This window comes from Sapajus apella, unplaced genomic scaffold (assembly GCF_009761245.1).
Source record: "Sapajus apella isolate SASKATOON/1434 unplaced genomic scaffold, GSC_monkey_1.0 scaffold40, whole genome shotgun sequence".
In the NCBI taxonomy this organism is placed as follows: domain Eukaryota; kingdom Metazoa; phylum Chordata; class Mammalia; order Primates; family Cebidae; genus Sapajus; species Sapajus apella.
In genome coordinates, this window is record NW_022436980.1 from 11,978,582 (window position 1) to 11,999,652 (window position 21,071).

At 48.3% G+C, this 21,071-nt stretch overlaps 1 long non-coding RNA gene across 1 annotated transcript; it reads right to left on the reverse strand.

Moving 5' to 3' along the window:
- Positions 1–11,676: 11,676 nt before the first annotated feature.
- On the reverse strand, positions 11,677–20,186 carry LOC116565504. Its single transcript, XR_004275471.1, has 3 exons — positions 20,097–20,186; positions 19,154–19,157; positions 11,677–11,686 (listed from the first exon to the last, which is right to left on the reverse strand). It is a non-coding gene; the product is annotated as an uncharacterized LOC116565504 (long non-coding RNA).
- Between the last annotated feature and the right edge of the window lie 885 nt (positions 20,187–21,071).

A 21,071-nucleotide genomic window follows, 5' to 3' on the forward strand; every position in this document is an offset into this window, starting at 1 on the left:
TTCAAATTCAAGACATTCTCCTGCTTCAGCCTCCCAAGTGGCTAGGATTACAGGCATGCACCACCATACGTGGCTAATGTTTGTATTTTTAGTAGAGTCAGGGTTTCACCATATTAGCCAGGCTGGTCTCAGATTCCTGGGCTCCAGAAACTTGGCCTCCCAAAGTTCTGGGATTACGGGCAAGAGCCACCATGCCTGGCCTGTTTTAATAGCAAGCTGGTTGGGCTGAAGCAGAATGTGAGCAAGGGAGAGTGGATGCAACTGGGAGGGACTGGGAGGTCCCGAGGCCAGGGCGTGGTGGGGAGGACCCTGGCTTCTGCTCTGACCCAGGAAGGACATGATCACCCTTTCACTTCAAAAGGCCCCTTTGGTCCCTGTGTTGAGAACACGGCGGTGGTGGATGGAAGTGGGGAACCAAGTCTAGAGTAGGGGCCTGGGGGCCCAGTATTCTTTTCCCTCCTAGGCATGAGACCCACCAGGAACTGGGCTCCAGGAGGGCAGGCAGCCCCCTTCTTCCATGCTGGTGGCCTCACAGAGTGTCTGGACTCCAGCTCTGCCTCTAACTGGGAATCCTCTGCATCGGCTCTGTGTGCCTCAGTTTCCCCAGCTGTAGAAAAGGGACTAGACCCAATCATGGGGAAAAGGCTCCATGTAATACAAGTTCCTGCTCCTGCTGCCTTGCCGTCAGAATGTAGGCTGAGGAAGGGAAGAGCTCCTAGGGCGGGGCTTTGGCTTGGTTGAAGAATCACCTGCCTGGTTATTCGCCTACCCGGTGAGTGGGATCTGGTGGGGGTGCCAAAAAATGGATTTAACTGGCAAGGAGGGCATTCAGGCTGCTTCCTGCCCCCAGCTGCAGGGCCTCTGAGCTCCCTAGAAGGTGAGTCCACCTGCCCCTGCACCCCCTCCACTGGACCCTCAACAACAGAGTGAGCAATGTTCCTCGCCTCACTCCACCCCGACGTGAGCCGAGATCTCCCTGATCATTCAGATCTCCCAGGCTTGACCCTACTCTACATATTGAGAAAGGTCCAGTCCTCCCCTCAACTGTAGACATTTCCTAGACCTGTTAGTCGGGCACAGTGGCTCACGCCTGTAATCCTAGCACTTTGGGCAGATCACTTGAGGTTGGGAGTTCGAGACCAGCATAGCCAACATGGTGAAACCCTAACTCTACTCAAAATACAAACATTAGCCAGGCATGGCAGTGAGTGCATGTAGTTCCAGCTACTGTGGAGGCTGAGACAGGAGAATCACTTAAACCCAGGAGGCAGAGGTCGCAGTGTCAAGATAGTACCACTATACTCGAGCCTGTGACACAGAATGAGATTCTGTCCCAGAAAACAAATCAAAACAATTTCCTACACCTTCTAGCTCCTGTTCCCTAAGCATCTCCACACACAGGCCCCATGCTGCCCAAGACCCAGGGGGCAGATCAGGCATGACATCAGACATCTGTGTCCTCAAAATAGGGCAGCTTGTTTCTGTCCTGGCCTCAACCCCACCTCTGCTGTCATGCCAGCCTCTGTGCTCCTCCACCTCATTATGGGATTTCCTAAAACAAGGACAGCCCCTCCCCAAGAGGCACCCCCCATACTTTCCAAGGCAGAGCTCTTCCTGCAGACCTGTGAGCTCCCCTTCTGCAGCCAGGCACAGCGACTTGTCCTGTGCGTTCCCTCTAGAAACTCCTCAGTGGTGGTGACACTGCTGCTGCCTGGGGGTGACGTGGCCTGGGTGACTGGCTACCTGCTGGAGAAGCTGCTGCGGCCACTCCGACAGCTGTCCAGGGCCAACGTGCTGGCCGAGTTCTACTGGCTCAGACACCGCCTGCTGCAGGGTCCCTGGGAGCACCCTGCCCCATGGCCACAGCAGTAGGGCCATGCAGGGGCAGGTACTGTAGGGGCACAGGGAAGCCTGCAGAGGCTCATGGCCCAGAGCTTACTGGACTTGCCAAGGTCCTATGGGACTAGGGCTGAGGCTACGCATCCTGCTTTTGTCCAGAACATAAAGCCTGGCCCAACAGAGGAGTACAGTGGGTGGTTTAGGGCCTCAGCCAGCTCCCTCTCTGTGGGCTCTGCTGGAGCAGAAGGCAGACCTCCCATTACAGCTGGAAGGGCACTAATTGAGTTCAGGCTCACCGGCAGGGGCAATGTGGTGCTGGGATGACCGGCTCTGGGCTCCTGGGGAGCTTGCGTGTGGCTCAGGTGAGTCTGCTAACCTCTGTGGACTTGGATTCCTCCACTTTGAAATGCAGGTAACCACGTGGCTCACTCACATGGGTAAGGGGCATGTACGGTTCTTAATGCATGAGGGAGCCCCTCGTGTCCACGGGGAAGCCACGGTACCCAGGCCTGGCAAAGAGCGGTTTATCTGTGTGTGACTCACATGGAGGCCTAGGGCTCCCTAGAAGCGTGGGTGCAGTCATGTCTAAGCAGCACGCTGATGCTGTTGAAAACAGCCTGGTCTTCAAGCTGTGTGTGTATGACCATGGGCTTCTCTGTGCCCCTTAGTTCTGATAGCTGACCACAGGACTGGTAGTGCCTCCCAGAGGATGCTAGCCCTGGCCAACAGGTGTCTGGCTGTGCACGACAGATGGTGCTTTCCCGCCATGGGCATGAGCACCCCTAAGGCACAGCTCAGGGGCCGCGCTGGCTGGACTGGTCAGACCTGCTCCTTCACAGGCCATCTCTTCCCTACCCTGAAGAGGCGCTGTCATGTTTGAGGGAGCCGTTGGCCATCCACTTAACGTCTTTTTCCCCCCAGTAGTTTCCTTGAGATTAAATGGATGACTTGTGTAATCTGTTTTTTGAGACTAGGTCTCACTCTGGTGTCATGGTTGGAGTGCAGTGGTGTGCTCTCGGCTCACTGCAACCTTGACCTCCCACGTTCAAGTGATCCTCCTACCTCAGCCCTGCAAGTGCTGGGATGGCTTAGCGCCACGGTGCCTGGCCGATCTGTGAATTTTAAGTGCACAATTCAGTGGCTACTAGTTTATTCAGAGTTGTGCATGACTCACCATAATCGATTTTGAAATGTTTTTATCATCCTCAAATGAAACCCTGCAGCTGCCAGTCTGCCTGCTGTGTCCATGGCTGTGCCTGCACTGGACATCTGATATAAATGGAAGCATAGAATACATGGGTCTGAGCCAGGCTTTGTTACTTAGCACAGCAGTTTTGGAGTGGGTCTCAGGACCTGATTCCTCATTAGGGCTGAATTGGCTGTAGCCCTTCAGCTCATGTCATCCTGAAGCTGGTGGAGGATCACTGGGCCTCTGGCTGCTGCACCAGGGCAGGGGAACTCCTGGCCTCAGAGCAGCCTAAGCCGGGGCTCTAGGCATTGGGGTGTCCAGCAGGCATTGTGCTCCCACTGTGGTGGGTGGAGCTGGCTCCACTCACCCTGCCTTTGGGGCTGCTTCTCCCCAGACCATGCCTTGGTGGCCGGGGCCCAGCACGTGGTGACTTTTGACGGCCGGGTGTGGGACCTCAGCATCCAGTGCGGCAGCATCCTCCTGGCCCAAGACTTTGCTCACAACACATTCTCCCTGATGCTGAGTCGGACAGGCTTGGGGTTCATGGCCGTGACCGTGGAGCTGAAACACGTGACCCTCATCTACCCCAGCCTGCAGGTGAGGAGGAGAGGACCGAACTTCCCCTGGAGACCTGTGCCTGGGGCAGGTTGCCTGGGGGATGGCATTTTCAAGCTTGTCCCCTGGCTGTGGGTCAGCCCTCCTGCCCACCCCCTCTGGTCCACAGGCCTACAGGCTATACAACTCCTACCTGTCCAGACCTCCAGCCGCCTCCTACCATGACAAGGAGGGACGTCCCCAGGATTGAGCTGGCCAGTGAGGACGGGGTGTCTGTCTCCTGTTACGTGCCCACCAGGCTCTGCAGCCTGGCTCTGGGCCTCTGGCACCACGGTGAGTCTGGGCCCTGGCAGGGTTGGCCCTACCACCAAGACCCTCTTTGGGATGCACCATTCTCAGCTTCCAGTGCGACAGGTCCCTGGGCTGTAGGCGGCGACTGTGGTTGAGATGATGGCACTGAGGCCCAGGGCTTTCTGCCCCCATCCCTGGAACATGTGGCTCCCTGGAATAAGGGTAGAGTGGCCCTTCTGTGGTCCCTCTGCCAAGGAACATAAAGGGTGGGCTGGATACCAGCCACTCGAGCTGAGGATGTGGAGAGGGGTCAGGGGACACATGCTGTCCTTAGTCCCTGTGCTTTCTTTCCCTCTTCTGATGAGGATTTGGAGCCAGAGCCCTGGGCTCCGGGAGTCTGGGGTGGAGGTGGCGGGATTCTACCACTTCTCAGTGTGCCTCAGGCTTGTCTCTCATACAGGTCCCCGGGGGAGGATCATGGGCTCTCAGGACATCCTCAGCTTCCCTCCTCCCCACAGGCATATCCGCTGGCCCTCTGGGCACCAATGGCAATAAAGCAGACAATGAGCTGATGTTGCCGGCAGGCTCTGTGGCCCACAGCCTGGAGGAGCTCAGCCTGGCCTGGCAGGTGAGCAGGTGCATCTGCCCTTCCTCCCTCTGGCTGAGGCTCTTGAGGGCTGCTCGCTGCAGAGTCCCAGGAGAGGCAGGTGGCCTGCTGGCTCTGCAGCGGTCTTTGGAGACCCAGGGTTGGGGGGAGTCTCCTGCTGAGGTCAATGTATGTGGCGGAGCCACATGGTCCAGTGGGAGACCTGAGTCTTGCGTCTGTCTCGCCAGGTGGATGGTGACTGCAGGGCCACTAAGACTGAGCCGACCTGCCCAGGACAGAGCCCAGCCTGCCGGGCCTTCTTCCAGGACCCCCGTTCCAGCTTGGAGAACTGCTTCTGGATGGTGAGTGTGAGCGTGGCCCCTGGGGCAAAGAAAGCCCTTTCCGCAGTCTACCCTGGGGAGTGGCATGGAGGAGGCACCTAGGCTAGAGACAGTGACTGGGTGGACCATTCCTCAGCCTGTGTGTGCAAGACCCCTGTGGCACCCAGAAGCTCCAGCCTGTCTGCACTCTGGCAGCTGCCTACATCCACCTGTGTGCCCACAACTTCAGGCCCCTGGCCCCTCCTCCACAGTGCAGTAAGCTGCCCCAGCCGGCTGGCACTCTGCCCCCTGTTGGGCATCTGCCTTCCAGCTGGAGGAAAAATCCATCTCTCTCTCTTGCCAGGGAGAACAAATAATTGTCATTCAAGGAGCTAAGAGTCAAAACGAAACATTTACGGCCTGATATAGCTTGGATGTGTGTCCCCTCCAAATCGCACGTTTGTTAGAGGGGGTGGATGGCTTAGCATCCTGCATTCAGTGAAGTGTGAGTTCTTGCTCTGTTAGTTCACCTGAAAGCAGTTTGTTTATAAGGAGCCTGGCCCCTCCTCTCTCTCTTTGCACCCACTCCCATTTCTGCCATGATCGTAAACTTCCCGAGGCCTCGCCAGAAGCCAAGCAGATGCTGGAGCGGTGCTTGTACAGCCTGTAGAAATGTGAGTCAATTATCTCTCTTATTTATGATCTACCCAGCCTGGAGTGTAGTGGCACAATCTCACCTCACTGCAACTTCCACCTCCCAGGTTCAAGCAATACTCCTGCCTCAGCCTCCCCAAAATACAGGCAGGTGTTTTTGTAGAGATGGTGTTTTTCCATGTTGGCCGGGCTGGTCATGAATTCCTGACCTCTGGTGATCCACCTGCCTCGGCCTCCCAAAGTGCTGGATGACAGGCGTGAGCCGCCACACCCAGCCTCACTAGGGATTTGAATGTCCACTCTCGTTTAGGGAAAATGCTCAGCCCCTGTTTTCCCTCTGCTCTCATACCTCAAAAACCATCATCAACACAGAAGATGACTTCTGTGAGCAAATGTGTGGGGGTTTGTCCCCACTACCAGGGTGGACCTCTAATTCAGTTCTAACACTAGCTATCTTGAGATTCTTCAGCCAGTGCTGCAAATAGATTGCCACAGCCAAAGCCCCACTAAAAGGACACAGAAGTGAGTGGCAACAAGAGGTGGACTTCCAAGAGCTTCAGATGCCAGAATTAGTGGCTGCCATTCACAGACATTTAAAACTTAATGAATTCAACAGCAGAAGAGAAAATAAATCAACTGGAAAATACGACAAAGGGCAGATGACATGAGAGGATCCAACATGTCTCAGAGAAATTCCAGGCCAGGTATGGTGACTCATTAATGTAATCCCAGCACTTTGGAAGGCCAAGATGATTGGATCACCTAAGGTCAGGAGTTTGAGACCAATCTGGCCAACATGGTGAAACCCCGTCTTTACTAAAAATACAAAAATTAGCCAGGTGTGGTGGTGTTTGCCTGTAATCCCAGCTACTTGGGAGGCTGAAGAAGGAGAAACGCTTGAACCCAGGAGGTGGAGGTTGCAGTGAGTTGAGATCTTGCCACTGCACTCCAGGCTGGTGACAGAGTAAGAGTCTGTCTCAAAAATAAATAAATAAATAAATAAATAAATCCAGAATGAAAAAAGAGACAGGACCCAGGACCCTTTAGAGTCAGGAGGCACAATCCCCAAATCCATCCATACCTAGACCCATCCAAACACAACTGCAGAAAAGACAAAGAAAAGGTCCTAAAAGCAACTGAGGAGGGTGGAAAGAAGGAAGAACATGTTGACAATTGCTATCCCACCAGCAGCAACGGAAGACAGTGGAGTAAGAGAAAGTAAGCATGAGGTTACAGATGATCCGCAGCTCAACTATTAACGAAATAACCTGTCAGCACTGACCTGTCTAGAGATCTCTTTACCACAAATGGACACTTACTCAAGGGATACATCCACATGTTCATTTATTTACATACTGTCTGTGTCTGCTCTCCTGCTACAGCGGCAGAGTATTGCCAAGAGAGACCATATTTTTGCTCTCTGAAAGACTCAATTATAAGCTACAGATTGGAAAAAATGTTTACAAACCACCTATTAGACCAAAGACTCATCTCCAGAGATTCACCTCTAGAATATATAAAGAACTCAAAACTCAAAAGTAGGCCAGGTGCAGTGGCTCACACTTGTACTCCTTGCACTTTTGGAGGCTGAGGTGAGGTGGCTTGAACCCAGGAAGTCAAGGCTGCAGTGAGCCATGATTACACTCCTGGCTGCATGACAGAGTGAGACCTTGTCTCACAAAACAAAACCTCCAAAGTAAAAAATGGGAAATAAACACATCAACAATGTTTGCACTCCCAGCCATAGAGAAACAAGGTAGTGCTACACACCTGAGCTCCAGTGAGTTCCAGAGACTCTGTGGCATAAAGTACTAGTTGAACATCCAAATGGCCAGGTTGTGATTTCAGCATCCACTTCTGAGTGTACTAGAGAAAGCACTGTTCTAGTACCAAAAAGGTGGTGGCTGCTGAGAATAAAGCTAGGCTTAGAGGCAGGAATCAAGGTCACGGTCTACCAACCAGATCCTCTTGGGAAGCAGCACTGGACTCATGAAATGCCAAGGCAGCAGGTGGTGCGGCTCCATGGGAAGGCTGGAGAATCTGGGAATCAAGCAGAAGCACTCATTGTTCTGACCGTGTAAATACAAAACTGTCAGCTACTATGGCCATCAATAGAACATCTGGCGGGACAAGCAACTCAGAAGATTTATAGCCACAGGGTAAAGTCCTCTCCCTTCCTCTTAGGGCTTATTTATTTGAGACAGAGTCTTGCTATGTCACCCAGGCTGGACTGCAGTGACACAATCTCGGCTCACTGTAACCTCCATCTCCTGGGTTCCAGCAATTCTCCTGCCTCAGCCTCCTGAGTAGCTGGGATTACAATTGGGTGCTACCAAGCCCAGCTAATTTTTTGTGTGTGTGTTTTTAGTGGAGACTGGGTTGCACCATGTCGACCAGGATGATCTCGAACGTCTGACCTCACGATCCACCTGTCTTGGCCTCCCAAAGTGCTGGGATTACAGGTGTGAGCCACCATGTCCGGCCAGGTTTATTTATTTTTTTAAACAGGGGCTAAATTCTTCCCCTCTCTTGGACACCAGTGAAGTATTTAAGAAAAGCAGTCACCAATTATAGAGAAATTTTGAAAGACAAATTAAAAGGTGGCTATAATGTGACATGGGAAATGCCCCATAAAACTGCATACCTCAGCCATGTCGGCTTTCTGTTGAAATTGCTCTCTGTAACCCTGATGTGACAGGCAAGCAGTCCAAACCCACACCATCTTGGCCCCTGCGACTTGTAATAAGTAACTAAAGTCTGTAATTTCCACCCTACCCAGACAATGTGTAAACTATGCTTATCTTGACTTCCATGAACCACTTAAGTAACAACTGGAATGACCAAAGTCCCCTGGCCCTCGGAATGTCTGAAGCCCCTCACCCTCACCCCCACCCAGGAGGTGGTTTACAGGCATAAAACGTCTTGACACCCTCCCTTTGAGGCTCGAGTCCTCATTACCACCGGCAATGAAGACCCTGTAATTTGGCCTAGTCTTTGTCTAGGTGGTGATTTTGCACTGGTTCGGTTACAACAATAAGTTACAACATAAAGGCATCTCATGAACTCTCATAAAAAAAAGAGGAAGAAATTAAGACACTTTTTATTATCTTTTTGAGACAGGGTCTTGCTCTGTCCTCCAGGCTGCACTACACTGGTGCAGCCTCCCAAGTATTTGGGATTAAAGGCATCTGCCACCACATTTTTATATTTTTAGTAGAGATGGGGTTTTCACCCCTGACCTCATGTGATCCTCCCACCTCGCACCCGACCAGAGAAATTAAGACATTCTCAGATAAACAAAAGCTGAGAGAGTTCATTACACTGGGACCTACCCTGCAAGAAATGCTAAAGGGAGTCCTTCAAGTCAAAACAAAAGGATGCTAGGTGGACATTTGAAGCCACATATAAAGACCTGTGTTATTGGAATTTTGATTCATATCTCTGATTTTAATTTTATTGGATTTAAAAGAGATGTGTAATCATAAGTCTGTGTTAAATATATAATTTATAAAAAAAAACAAATTAGGCATGGTGGCGTGCACCTGTAGTCTCAGCTATGGAGGATCGCTTGAGTCCAGGGCCTGGAGGTTACAATGAGCTATGACAGTGCCACTGAACTCCAGCCTGAGTGACAGAGTGAGACCCTCTCTCTAAAATATAGATATACTTTGTAACAACAACATAGGACGGGGTAGAGCTGTCAAAGAGTAGATTATTTGTATGTGATTGATCTTACTAGTTTAAAATTGATTGCTACAATTTCAGGATGTATTATGTAATCCTCATGGGAATTACAAAGAAAATATCTATAGAATGTGCACAAAAGGAAATAAGAAGGGATTCTAAGTGTGTTACATCAAAAAATCAATTAACACAAAGGAAGGCAGAAGGAAGAAAATGAGAGAAAACAAACCATGAGCCATGCAGAAAACAATCCACAGAGTGGCACTGGGAGGCCCTGCAAATGGTTTGCTGGAGTCCTCCCAGAGGAACTGCTCACTGAGCCCTTGGCTGTGGGCCTCATGGCACAGTCACCCAACAGGGCAGTGAGTTTCGTCAGATGATAGTCTTTAAAAATGCAAATGAATTCTACAATCAAAAGACTGTCAGAGACTTACACATTGATTTAAAGTGAAAGGATGAAAAAGGATATTCCATGCAAATGGTAACCAAAAAAAGGAGGAGGAGCTAATCTCAGACTAATTAGACTTAAGGTCAAAAGCTGTTTTAAGAGATAATAACAGTCAATTCACCAAAAAGATGTGACAGTTATAAATGTGTATGCAGCACACTTCAGAGCTCCTAAATACATGAAGCAAACACCGACAGAATGAAAGGAGAAACAGATAGTTCTATGGTAACAGTAGGCGACTTTAACATGTCACTTTTTTTGGAGACAGAATCTGACTCCGTTGCCCAGGCTGGAGTGCAGCGGCGTCAGACGTCATTGCAACCTCCTGAATTCAAGCGATTCCTGTGCCTCAGCCTCAGAGTAGCTAGGATTACAGTTGTATGCCACCACACCTGGCTATTTTTAGTAGAGACAGGGTTTCACCATGTTGGCCAGGCTGGTCTTGAGCTCCTGACCTCAAGTGATCCACCTGTCTAGGCCTTCCAAAGTGCTGGGATTACAGGCATGAGGCACTGTGCCTGGCCCAATAACTCACTTTCAATAATGGATACAACACCCAGACAGAAGATCAGGAGCTGGGAGAGCCAGTAATGGCTTATTCAATGGGGACAGAGTTTCAGTTTGGCAGGATTTAGTGAGTTCCAGAGTTTGGCTGCACAAAAATATGGATGTACTTACACTGAAGTATGTACTTTAAAATGGTTATGGTATATTTTTTGTGTTTCACCACATTGAAAATTTTTGACATTGGAAATGTATATTTATTTTGCACCTCCGTACTGGGCATGATGATACGATTATGAACACTGTAGTTATAAAAAGCACTCTTAGGGAGGTACAATTCTAAGTGTATAAACTAGCACAACAGAAAATAATAGACACAGACCTACAGGACTCAGATAGTAGGCTTATTAGACAGAGATTATAGATTTAAGAAGGGAACTAGAAATTATTAAAATTACTAATCACTAAATTTGTAGCTCAGTAATTAATTTAGCCAATTAGCTAATTTACTAATTACTGAAAATTACATACTGAAAAAGAACCAGAATGTAGTAGAAAGAGATGGAAGAAAAGGCCACCTAAAATCCATCTTTTAGACAGTGCTCTTAGCAGATGAGGGATAGAAGGACACTTCCTGGCCAGCCGTGGTGGCTCATGCCTGTAGTCTCAGCTACTCAGGAGGCTGAGGCAGGGGAATCACTTGAACCCAGCAGGCAGAGGTTGCAGTGGGCCGATATTGCACCACTGCACTCCAGCCTGGGCAACAGAGTAAGACTCAATCTCAAAAAAATAAATAGCAGGGTGCAGTGGCTCACGCCTGTAATCCCAGCACTTTGGGAGGCCGAGGCGGATCGATCACTTGAGGTCAAGAGTTGGAGACCAGCCTGGCCATACCCATCTCTATTAAAAATACAAAAATTAGCTGGGTGTGGTGGCAGGCATCTGTAATCTCAGCTGCTCAGTAGGCTGAGGCAGAATTGCTTGATCCCGGAGGCAGAGGTTGCAGTGAGCCACTGTACTCCAGCCTGGGTGACAGGGTGAGACTCTATCTCAAAAAAATTAAATAAATTCCATCTTTTAAACAGTTCTCCTAGCAGATGAGGGATACAAGAGCGCTTCCTTACCCTGGTAGCTCTGAGTGTCCAGTCGGTGCCCTTGCCCACAACATTTGATGGGGAAACAGTAGAGCAGCCTCCGCTGCAAGCTGCACTGAAGATCCCACCCACACAGTGAGAGTTCCCTTTAGCCTGCACTTTGGGTTGGATGCATTCCGAGCTCTCAATGCATCGTGTGTTAAGGTTCCACCCTCCTCTTGGCTGGGAAGTATGTCTTGGTTTTCTGTCTCCAGGGTGCTGGTGGCAGAGCCTGACATGGAGTGAGTGCTCCACAGATGCTTGTTCAAGTTCCTAGGAACTCAGCAGCCTGGGCCTAACACCACTGCCTGCGAAGGCCTGGCAGTTGTAGGGACTCAACGACCTGTCCCTGCTGCTCTTACAGAAAGGGCGGAGGGAGATGAGTGGGAGTGGATGGAGAGTTGTCCTTTTAATAAGGAGGGCCAGAGGCAGTAATAGGGTCCCCAGCATAATTTATTTCAGGAAACAGCAGGGGGCCCTCTCCTCTGGGGCCCATAGCCTGGCCTTACTTCTCTCTTCTCTACAGTTTGAGACTTTGTCTAAGCCAGCACTAGGCTGCCGAAGATTTCAAACTCCTTCACCTTCTACTCTAATTCCAGCTCCTTGATAAGGGCAAGATTCTTGGCTGGGACAGAATAACCAGCATGGAATGCCAGGAAACTCAGAACGGCAAGTGCTTCAAATGCAGGGAAGAAGAGCTATTGGCCATTGCGCTCAAAATACTTCTGAGGACATGAAACTCTCCCACTGGTCTGGGTAATTCCCCCCCTTCTTTCACATCTTCACTGTAAACCAAGAGACAGCATGGCCAGCAAGTCCCAGCCCTGCAGACAGAGCTCTACCCACCTTCTGTTCATGCCCAAGATATTTATTCACTTATTCAACAGCCATGTGGGAAGCCATGGCTTCAGAAAGCTGACTGTGTGGAGGGGAACAGGAAGCCAAGTTCTCAGCTGCCTGGTCCTACAGTTGAGGAGATTCTCCCAAGGTCATATAACCTACAAATGGCCAGGATGCTGCTGATGTGGGCCTGTCTGCCTCCCAGTGCTGCCCAAGCTCAATCACCCCCCACCACTTCTGCTTTTGCAATAATAGCCTTATGTCACATATTCTACCAGTTACTTTATGAAAGGAAGTCAAGTAAACTTTAGCCATATCCCAAGCCATAACAGGTAGCTCCTGTTCAAAATCAGGTCATGCAAGATCAGATCTGCACCCACAACTGTTACAGGTGCTGTGCTAGCCACTGTTTTGGGGAACTCAGCCTAGGAATATGAGTGAAGAGACAACTTACAAAGAAAAGCAAATCACTGGCATGCAGGGGCCCCTGAGCAATTCAGAGTTAGAGGCAACTAGAGTGTGCAGGCACCTGGCCTGCTGATTTCCCAATATGCTTAATGGATCCATGATGTCGGGTCCACAAAGGAAATGCAGAAGCCTTCCCTTCCTGCCTCCCACACTCTGTGGGTCAAGCATTTACCAAAAACACAGCAGTGGACTGGACACCAGCAGAGATACAAAGAGGGAAAAACAGTTCTCCCTTCTCAAGGCAAGTTGGACAACATCAATATTTTGCATTTAGGATGTGCGGGTGGAGTGTGTGTGTGCATGCCCAGAATTTAAAGACAAACAGATGGGAGAGGGAATGATTCCAGCAGAAAGACCAATAAATATTCACATCTACAATGTACACTGAACTGCAGCCTAGACAACAGAGCAAGGCTCTGTCTCCATAAAACTTTAAAAATTAGCCAGGCGTAGTGGCACATGCCTGTAGTGTCAGCTACCCAGAAGGCTGAGGCGGGAGGATCACTTGAGCCCAGGAGTTTAAAATTACAATAAAGTGTGATCACATCACTGCACTCCAGCCTGGCCATCAGAGCAAGGCCCTATCTTAAAAAAAAAAAAAAAAAAAAAAAAACGAGATATTTACAGAAAAATCAATATATGGAAATCCAAAATAAAATATTAGCAAATAAACCCCACTGAGGCTTAAAATAAAACTTACCTAAACCAGGAGACTTGTACAGTATGAAAAGGATGGCTCAAAATTAGAACTTTTCGTTATATTAATATGTTGAAAATCATAATCATCATAGATGTTGAAAAGGCATTTGAAAAAATTTACTACAAAATTTAAAAAAGAAACATCAAATTAGAAAGAGGGATACTTCCTTAAATTACACACAATAAAGGAAATTAAACACAGAAACACACCCATCAAGCCAAAGCCCAGCATCATTTGTAAGGCATGGAAGAGATAGAAGCTTCCATCAATCTTTGGAATGAAAGAATGCCCTCTGTTACCACTATTATTTTGGAGGCCCTAGCTGATGCAACTAGGCGAGGAAAGTAAGACATTAAAGAGAAAAGCAGAAGGTGAAATAGTTATATTTACTCTGAAAAATAAGGCAGACAGATTTTGCTAAGGAGTTAGGTACAAAGGAATAAACTAAACAGCCTCCCTTTTTCTTCATTTTTAATCTATAGAGGTGGGGCTGGGAACAGCTCATGCCTGTAATCCCAGCACTTTGGGAGACCAAGGCAGGTGGATTGCTTGAGGCCAGGACTTTGATACTAGCCTGGCCAACATGGTAAAACCCTGACTCTACTAATAATACAAAAATTAGCCACGTGCGGTGAAACACACCTGTCATACCAGGTACTCTGGAGGCCGAGGCATGAGAATTGCTTGAACCTGGGAGGTGGAGGCTGCAGTGAGCTGGAACTGCACTAGTGCACTCCAGCCTGGGCAACAGAGCAAGACCCTGTCTCTAAATAAATAAATAAATACCCTGTCTCTAAATAAATAAATAAATAAATAAAGAGATGGGGTCTTATTATGCTGCCCAGGCTGGTCTCAAACTCCTGGGCTCAAGCAATTCTGCCTCAGGCTCCCAAAGTGCTAGGATGACAGGCCTAGGCCACCACACCTGGCCACTGACAGTCTTCCTGTGTACAAACAAGCAGTTAGAAAAGAGAAGAAAACATCCCATTTGCAACAGCACACCCCTCAAAAAACAAAACTTCCAGAAATCAATATGCAAAAATATGCACACACCATCCATATGAAGAAATCTTTCAATGAAACACTTTGAATGCAAAGAAAGCCACAGCTGCACATGTTATCGAGAAAGATTCAACATTAAAAAGATGTCGTGGCCAGATGTGGTGGCTCACACCTGTGATCCCAGCACTTTGGAAGGCCGAGGTGGGCGGATCACAAGGTCAGGAGTTTGAGACCAGCCTGAGCAGCATAGTGAAACCCTGTTTCTACTCAAAATACAAAAAAATTAGCCAAGCATGGTGACCTACATCTGGAGTTGCAGCTACTCAAGAGTTGCGGCGGAGAATTGCTTGATCCAGCAGACAGAGATTGCAGTGAGCAGAGATTGCACCACTGCACTCCAGCCTGGGTGACAGAGTGAGACTCCATCTCAAAAAACAAACAAAAAGTTGTTACTATCAATATCAAGTCAGGGTGTGTGGAAATGGAGGCTTCACACATGCTGGGGGAACATAAGACAGAATGGCCACTCCAAAAGACAGTTTGGCAGTTTCTTAGGTAAATATAAATTTACCTTATGGAGTTGGATGCTGTGGCTCAGACCTGTAATCCCAGCATTTTGGGACGCCAAGGTGGGTAGATCACCTGAAGTCAGGAGTTCGAGACAAACTTGGCCAACATGGTGAAACCCCGTCTCTTCTAAAAATACAAAAAAGTAGCCCAATGTGGTGCAGGTGCCTGAAATCCCAGCTACACAGGAGGCTGAGGCAGGAGAACGGCTTGAAAGTGGAAGGTGGAGTTTGCAGTGAGCTGAGATCATGCCTCTGCACTCCAGCCTCAATGACAGAGCCAGACTCTACCTCAAAAAACAAAAAAAGTTAGGTGTGGTGGCACACGCCTGTAATCCCAGCTACTCGGGTGGCTGAGGCAGGAGAATCACTTGAACCTGGGAGGTGTAGGTTGCAGTGAGTCAAGATCATGCCACTGCACTCCAGCTTGTGCAACTGAGTGAGACTATCTCCGAACAAAGTGTCAACATCAGTGGCTCTTTGTATACTCACGGAATGGTGCATCCATCACCACAATTGATTTTAGAACATTTTTATTTCCCCAACAAGGAATGCTGCCATCCTTGGTCATCACCCCTCCCAATTCTTCCTTCCTCCCCCAGCACTAGATAACCAGTAATCTGCTCCCTGTCTCTCTGGATTTTCCCATCTGGGCATTTCATATAAATGGGATGATACCGTATGTGGCCCTTGGTGACTGGCTGCTTGGGCTTGGCATAAAGTGTCAGGCTCACCCACATGTGGCCCATGTCTGTGCTTCATTCCTTTTCACTGCCTTATTGCCCAAGTGGTGTCATAAGCACTGCAGGTGAACTGTGAAAAGTTAGGGTGTGTGTTGTACTCCCTAGAACAGTTGCTAAAGAAAGCACATATAGCTAAAAACATAGGGCAAAAAGATATAGCCAAAAAGTCACTAGAAATGAAAGGATTTGTGAAGAAACACTTCATTTATCCAAAAGAAGGCAGGAAAGGAGGAACAAAAAAAGAGAAATAGGCCAGGCACGCTGGCTCACTACTAAAAATAAAAATAAAATAAAAAAAAAATTAGCGAGGCACAGTGGCGCACACCTGTAATCCCAGCTACTTGGAAGGCTGAGGCAGGAGAATCACCTGAATCTGGGAGGTGGAGATTGCAGTGAGCCGAGATCATGTCACTGCACTCCCACCTGGGCAACAGAGCAAGACTGCTTCAAAAAGAAAAAAAAAAAAAAAAAAAAAAAGAACACAAATGGGATAAGTTAGAAATTCCATTGAACTGTAAGTGAACTAAACATTCCAAATGAAAGTGAGATATTGAGACTGAATTTTAAGAAACACAAACAAAAACATGACCCACCTATCTAATGTGAAGAGGCACCCTTTAAATACAAAAACACAGCTAAGATGAAAACAACAGATATGAAAAAACATATCTATGTAAACATTAGTTATAAGAAAGCTCTATTAACATTAGATAAATAGCTAAGTAATATGTGGGCTTCCTACTTCGACAGAACAATTAAATACTGAGAATATGAGGTTGGTGCAGTGGCTCAGGCCTGCAATCCCAGCACTTTGGGAGGCCAAGGTGGGCAGATCACTTGACGTCAGGAGTTCAAGACCAGCCTGGCCAACATGGTGAAACCTTGTCTCTACTAAAAGTACAAAAATTAGCCAGGCACGATGGCAGGTGTCTTTAACCCCAGCTACTCAAGAGCCTGCCATGGGAGAATGGCTTGAATTTGGGAGGCACAGGTTGCAGTGAACCAAGATTATGCCATGTACTCCAGCCTGGGTGACAGAACGAGATGCCATCTCAAAAACAAATACCAGAGAATGGTACACTTTAAACTGCTGCATTTTGTGGTATGTGAATTACATGTCAATTTCTTAAACGACTGGTAGGAGAAGTAAGGCACTGAAAATTATATTTTGGTTTTGTAATTAAACAAGAGATTTCTTCCTCTCTCCCCCAAAAATGTCGTCTTTCAGTTTCTGCACACTTCCTCCTTCCCTCCCCTATCCATCCACCCAGAGGAACTTGTATCTGTTCCCACCCAACCAGATTAGAAGTCTTTGTCTTAATTTGAAGACTGGTAGGTAAATTAGAAGTCCCAAGTAAAGAAAGAGGGGGGTCCCACAGCCCTGTTCCATCTGAGCCTCCCACACCCCATGACTCACTTTACCCCGTAACACGCCTCTCCTCTGGTTTACCATCTGAAAGAATAAACTTATTTTTCTTATTCACCAATAATTTATATAAACCAAAAATTGCAAACAAGGGTGTCCTTAGCAAGCTGATCTCATTCTCTTCAAATACCAATTGCTCTCCAGTAAAGGAACTGTCTTTCCAGACAACATCAATTCACTTGGAAATCTCACTTCAAACAGAAAAGTTAAGGTCTTCAAAGGTTTGCTGTGGGCAAAGCATTTGCAGGAATGCATGGGGCTGAAGGTCAAAGGCAAAGAAAACAAGGCATAAATTATTTTGCTCTCATTTCATTTGTCCTTTTATGCTATCACTAATCATGGTTAGTGATTAGTATAGTGAGAAAAATCTGCTTTTGAAGGTTTTTATTGGAGATAGAGTCTTGTTCTGTAGCCCAGGCAGAGGTGCAGTGGCACAATCTCAGCTCACTGCAATCTCCATCTCACGGGTTCAAGAGATTCTCCTGCTTCAGCCTCCTGAGTAGCTGGGATCACAGACACCCATCACTATGCCTGGCTAATTTGTATGTTTTTATTACAGGTGGGGTTTCACCATGTCCAAACTGGTCTCAAACTCTCACAGGAGAAACATCATGTGATCTGCCCACCTTGACCTCCCAAAATACTGAGATTACAGGCATGAGCCACCTCACCTGGCGAGGTAAACTTTCTCTAATGGAAGTAACAAAACAGGTATAATCCAAAAATAACAGATATATCAAAAATTTTAAAAGAGTGTTGGAGGCCAAGGCAGGAGGATCACTCGAGACCAAGAGTTCGAGACCATCCTGGCCAACACAGCGAGACCTCTCATGTATAAAACATTTTTTAATGATACAGGAAAATGCTAACTTGGGTAGTGACACAGTTTCAATGCATCATTGCCTGATCTTCTGGGTTTCGCTCTGGACCTCGTGATAGATGATTAAGTCATGTGTCCAAGCTCAGGGACTTCCTGTTGTACACAGATGATGCTCCCTGGAACACCCCGCTCCAATCCCCCTCCCTTCAACTTGTCCCAGTGTATCATATTCAGCCCAGACCAGGACAAGCCCTGCTCATGTCATAAGCCTTGCCTAGGCCAACGGCCTAGAAAAGATCCCCATCAACCCCCACAAAGGGCAGGGTGACTCAGTTCACCCACATGGTGCAGGCCAGCTGCCTGCCTTGCACTGTCTCCAGACGTGGACCAGTGTACAAACTACACAGCCAGGGCCCTGTTCTCAAAAGTGTCCCTAATGCTTGCTTGAATGCTCTGCTGCTTTAATCTTTTCTTTCTTTCTTTCTTTCGAGACAAAGTCTCTCACTGTCACCCAGGCTAGAGTGCAATGGCGTGATCTTGGCTAACTGTAACCTCCACCTCCCAGGTTCAAGCAATTCTCCTGCCTCAGCCTCCTTAGTAGGTGGCATTACAGGCACCCACCACCATACCCAGCTAAGTTTTGTATTATTAGTAGAGGCAGGGTTTCACCATGTTGGCCAGGCTGATCTCAAACTCCTGACCTAGTGATCCACCTGCCTCGGCCTCCCAAAGTGACGGGATTACAGGCATGAGCCACTGCGCCCAGTCCACTTTAATCTTAATTTCTGAAAATTAGTGATTTTTGTTTTGTGCTGATCCCTGCAAATTAAGTAGCAGTTCCTACTTCAGAGCCACTTAATGAAGATTCTCAGGTGGCTAGAGTAAGCCGGGATTTAAAGTAAGGGGCTGGACAGGCACAGAGCCCCTCCAACAGGGAGACCTTTCCCTTGCTTTCAAGTAACCCTCTCAGAGCCATTTCTTAATGGAGTCTGAAACAGCCTGGTGACCTGCCCTCAACTGTTTTAATCACTGGCTGTGCCCCTCTTCAAGAGCGGGTGCATTTCACGTAAGTGCATAATTAATACTAACAAGAGGGGCTGTGCCCATGGGCTGGGGTCCTGTCATGGGCATTCTATGTTTGGGGTCCCTGGGAGGCACAGGACCCAGATCTGTCCTTAGAGTATGACAAAAGATCACTCTTTAGTGCCCTGTCCTGAGCAGGACAAGACCTAACAACCCTTTCGGTCAATGCTGAAACATCTCCCAGGCATGAGCATTGATGGCATTTGCAGGACGGTTGGCAGCACTTGGCGGTGGGCCAGCTGTGCCTCAGTGGCTCTGGCGGTTCAAACCCACAACCCAGCCAACTCACCCTGGGCTCCAACCAGCCTGGCTAACTGGGAACAGCCATTGCCAATTGCACTCAGGTATCTGAAAGACCCTACCTTTCCCATGAAGCCTCTTGCAGGGTGTTTCAAGAAGGAAATGGTAACAGTAAGGGGAAACCACAAACCCATATAACTCTAATAGCATCACCTCTTGGTCCATGGGGGTAGGGGGAGGGTGCTTCCTATGTTGAATTTCATCCTGATGCCAGCCTGGTGGGGGTAGGAGCAATGCCATTTGCTTCATCTCACAAACAAGATTGCATCAGCCCTCCAAGAGATGAAGCCAGGGACTGAGACTGGCTGGCAAAGCCAGGACCGGGACCGACCGGGCCTCTCTGACTTTGGAGCCTTAGGGCACACTGTTGGTGTCCACAGATCCCGGCCTAGTGCAGCCTGTGTGATCAGCTGGGGCTGAGGTTCCCTCTGCTGACAGAGCTTTCCCTCTTAAGGACACTGGTGGGGTAGTGGTCCCATCAGATCATCTGTCCCTGGGAACACTCTTTTCCAGAGAACTCCAATAAGGAAGAGAAAGTAGGTCCACTGACATCTGTGTCTCTCAAAATAACTTTGTAATCATACGTAAGCACCCAACACTGCGCTTATAATCAGACAGTTCAGGACCCTCCGCTCTGAGAGAATCAACGTGGGCCATCTCCTTCTCCTGTTTGGGTCTTAAACTCTGCCTCTGGAGCCTTGTTTCGAAGGCTAAGTTTTCAGCCAGAACAAGTGCCCATGCTCTGCTCTCCCAACCCCATGCCCTGACCATAGACAGGAAGGCTGAGGACAGACAGGATCTTTGCTCCCCTAGACAGAGGTGGCTGTGACTGAAGGACCCTCAGAGGCAGGCAGGGCCCTTTGTCCTTTTTTGTCACTGTGCTGACCACCTTGGGAGCTAATTCTGCTCCTTAAACCTTCTGGAAACACTTAAGTTCCCCCGAACACTGCAAAAAGGATTAAGTCAACTGAGATAAGATATGTTTTTCCAATTAGTTATAAACCACCCATGTTGGAGTTTTTATAAAACATGGCTGGTTGCTTTCCCATTACCCAAGATTCCTCATTCTTTCTTTCTGCATAACTTCACAAGGTTTTCAAGTAAATTTGGCACTAACGGCCTATGACCATGGAGTAAACAGGACGCTCACAGTGAAGTGCTAAAGCCAAAATCTTCTCTTCCATGTGCCATGCTATGAGAAAGGAGATGGAGAGTAACTTCCACCTACCAAACTTCCCTACCTCAGGCTTCTTAAGACTCACATCAACAGGGGCAACAACATTTGTGTTGGGATATGCATTTTACTCTATATGTGCATCTTTAAAAAATCTTTTCCTGGCCGGGTGCAGTGGCTCACACCTGTAATCCCAGCACTTTAGGAGGCTGAGGTAGGCAGATCACAAGGCCAAGAGATCAATACCATCCTGGCCAACATGGTGAAACCCCATCTCTAGTAAAAAAATACAAAAATTAGCTGGGCGTGGTGGCACGTGTCTGTAGTCCCAGCTACTCTGGAAGCTGAGGCAGGAGAATCACTTCAACCTGGAAGGCAGAAGTTGCAGTGAGCCGGGATTATGTCATTGAACTCCAGCCTGGCAACAGAGCAAGACTCCATCTCAAAAAAAAGGAAAGATTTTTCCCACTGACATTTATTTCTCATGCCAAGTTGGGGCCTGCTGGCAAGCTGGGGAGACCAAGATCCCAGAGCCAATGTGCTCACTCTCCTTAAAGGGGTGTGACACCAGCCAGAGAGGTGGACAATGTGGTAAAGGCCGGGAAAACACTGTCTCACACTTAGGAAGACAGAAGAGATCTCGCAAAGGGCAGGGCAGCCCCGGGAGCAGGTGACTCATAATAGCAGGAATAAATATTACAGCAAGTGTATCCACACATGGGAGGAATTTAACAAGGCTGTTCTTT